Source organism: Cryptomeria japonica, unplaced genomic scaffold (assembly GCF_030272615.1).
Source record: "Cryptomeria japonica unplaced genomic scaffold, Sugi_1.0 HiC_scaffold_325, whole genome shotgun sequence".
Lineage (NCBI taxonomy): Eukaryota > Viridiplantae > Streptophyta > Pinopsida > Cupressales > Cupressaceae > Cryptomeria > Cryptomeria japonica.
The window spans coordinates 100,001-103,179 of NW_026729147.1; the positions used below are offsets into that span (position 1 = coordinate 100,001).

Consider the following 3,179-nt stretch of genomic DNA (forward strand, 5'->3'; position numbering starts at 1 on the left):
CCGGGTGCGCACCTTTGCCAGGGTGGGCACCTTACCTGGGCTGCGCACCAGGGCGGGCTCAAGATGGCACGCGCGTTCCGTTTTTTTCACTATCTTTCAAAACGGAAATTTTAAAATCTCCTTTTTTTTTTGCCTTTTCTGGAAATTAGTGAAGGCAGCGCATCAAAGGTGCGCACCTCGCTGCCCACCTTGGTGTGCTCTGAGGTGCGCACCCGGGAGCGCTACGAAGTGTGCTCCAAGGTGCGGCGTGCACGTTGTCGGAGCCCGGTTTGCCCCGGGTGCGCACCTCGCCTGCACCTTGGCCGGGGTGGGCACCTTGGCTGGGTTTGCCCAGGGTGCGCTCCGAAGCGGGGTTACTGGAGCGCCCCCTCTTTTTTTGTCAAAGCGTTTGGTGGGGTTTCTCGCATTGGCTCTTCCCAGGCCCGGTTGTTGGGTGCGCTCCCACCCTGGCGCGCGCGAAGTTGGAAGTTGGGTTAATTGCCCGGGCGCGCACCTTCGCCAGGGTGGGCACCTTGGTGCGCACACCTTGGCTGGGCTGCGCACCAGGGCGGGCTCAAGATGGCACCAGCATTCCCTTTTTCTCACTATCTTTCAAAACGGAAATTTTAAAATCTCGTTTTTTTTTTGCCTTTTATGGAAATTAGTGAAGGCATCGCATCAAAGGTGCGCACCTCGCTGCCCACCTTGGTGTGCTCCGAGGTGCCCACCACGGTGCGCAACGCCGGTGCGAACCCGGGAGCGCCCCGATGTGTGCTCCAAGGTGCGGCGTGCACGAAGTCGGACCCCGGTTTGCCCCGGGTGCGCACCTCGCGTGCACCTTGGTGCGCACACCTTGGCTGGGTTGCGCGGCCTGGTGGGCACCATGGTGCGCACCAAGGAGCGCTCCGAAGTGTGCTCCAAGGTGCGGCGTGCACGAAGTCGGAGCCCGGTTTGCCCCGGGTACGCACCTCGCGTGCACCTTCGCCGGGGTGGGCACCTCGGCTGGGTTGCGCGCCCTGGTGCGCACCAAGGAGCGCTCCGAAGTGTGCTCCAAGGTGCGGCGTGCACGAAGTCGGAGCCCGGTTTGCCCCGGGTGCGCACCTTCGCCGCGGTGCGCACCATGGCGTGCACGAAGTCGGAGCCCGGTTTGCCCCGGGTGCGCACCTCGCGTGCACCTTCGGCGGGGTTGCGCGCCCTGGTGGGCACCATGGTGCGCACCAAGGAGCGCTCCGAAGTGTGCTCCAAGGTGCGGCGTGCACGAAGTCGGAGCCCGGTTTGCCCCGGGTGCGCACCTCGCGTGCACCTTCGGCGGGGTTGCGCGCCCTGGTGGGCACCATGGTGCGCACCAAGGAGCGCTCCGAAGTGTGCTCCAAGGTGCGGCGTGCACGAAGTCGGAGCCCGGTTTGCCCCGGGTGCGCACCTCGCGTGCACCTTCGCCGCGGTGGGCACCATGGCGTGCACGAAGTCGGAGCCCGGTTTGCCCCGGGTGCGCACCTCGCGTGCACCTTCGCCGGGGTGGGCACCTCGGCTGGGTTGCGCGCCCTGGTGCGCACCAAGGAGCGCTCCGAAGTGTGCTCCAAGGTGCGGCGTGCACGAAGTCGGAGCCCGGTTTGCCCCGGGTGCGCACCTCGCGTGCACCTTCGCCAGGGTGGGCACCTCGGTGTGCTCCGAGGTGCGAACCCGAGAGCGCTCCGAGGTGCCCACGAAGTCGAAAGTCGGGTTAATTGCATTGTTTTCCCCGGGTGCGCTCCGAGGTGCGCAACATCGGCGCGCACCAAGGAGGGCTCCGAAGTGTGCTCCAAGGTGCGCACGATGGCGTGCACCTCTGGTGCGCACGATTCGGAGCTCGGTTTGACCGGGGTGCGCACACCTTGGCTGGGTTGCGCACCTTTTGTGCGCTCCAAGGTGCGCACGAAGTCGGAGCTCGGTTTGCCCCGGGTGCGCACCTTCGCCAGGGTGCGCACCTTGATGCGCACGCCTTGGCTGGGCTGCGCACCTTGGTGGGCGCCATGGTGCGCACCTTTCGTGCGCTCCAAGGTGCGCACGAAGTCGGAGCTCGGTTTGCCCCGGGTGCGCACCTTGGTGGGCGCCATGGTGCACTCCGAGGTGCCCAAGATTGGTGCGCACCAAGGAGCGCTCCGAAGTGCGCTCCAAGGTGCGCGCGAAGTCGAAAGTTGGGTTAATTGTCCGGTTTGCCTCGGGTGCGCACCTTGCGTGCACCTTCGCCAGGGTGGGCGCCTTGGTGCGCACACCTTGGCTGGGCTGCGCACACCTTGGCACCCGCGTTTCCTTCATTTTAAATTTTTTTTTTTTACAATCTCTCAAGTGGGAAATTCTATAATCTCAACTTTTTTTGCCTTTTCAGGAAACTTTTGAATGGAGCGCATCATTGGTGCGCTCCGAAGTGTGCTCCAAAGCTCTCTCCAGCTGCGTGCACCTGCCCCGGCCGCGCACCCGGCCCCGCCCAGCTTCGCTCACCTGTCCCGGGCGTCTGGTGCGGAACCTTAGAGTAAGAAACATCACCGTGCACCTTGGCCAACGTGCGCGACTCGACCGAGCGCGCACTGGCCGAGGTGCACACCGATTTCACCTGGGTGCGCGCGCAGCACCTCGGGCGCACCGGGGTGCGCGCACAACGCCCGGGTTGCACCGTGGCCTGTGTGCTCGGGGCGCCTCGGGTGCGCGCTCGGTGTCGCCCCCGCGCGCGCGGTAGTGCGGGCAGCGCACCCCGGCCCGGCCCGGCCCCGACGAGAACGCAAACGGGCAAAAGGTTTATTCAAATAGCATTGCGACGCCCGGCGAAAAACTAAAAAAGGGTGCAACACCGGGACTTCCCGGGAGGTCACCCATCCCAGTACTACTCCGGCCCAAGCGCGCTTAACTGCGGAGTTCTGATGGGATCCGGTGCACTAACGCTGGTATGATCGCACCCGTTATGAGCTTGTCGCAGTGTGTACTTAGCAAACCGCGACCCACGTGCGAATCCACCCCGGCCACCCACCCCCGTCGAGGTGCACACCCTCCCTCGCGAAGTGCGCCCCGTTCGCCAAGTGTGAGCCCTGCCCGGGTGCGCGCACCTTGCTAGGGCGTCGGGTGTGCACCCGGCCCGGCCTACGTGCGTGCACCTGGAGGGGGCGTCGTGTGCGTGCAGTGTCCCGTCTGCAACGCGGTGCCCACACACCACCTCGGGCGCAACGACC

General features: G+C 65.1%; 1 non-coding gene across 1 annotated transcript; it reads right to left on the bottom strand.

Annotated features, from left to right (window-relative positions):
- Window positions 1–2,792: 2,792 nt before the first annotated feature.
- Window positions 2,793–2,911, bottom strand: LOC131870413 (5S ribosomal RNA). The gene has a single exon (XR_009368724.1). It is a non-coding gene; the product is annotated as a 5S ribosomal RNA (ribosomal RNA).
- Between the last annotated feature and the right edge of the window lie 268 nt (window positions 2,912–3,179).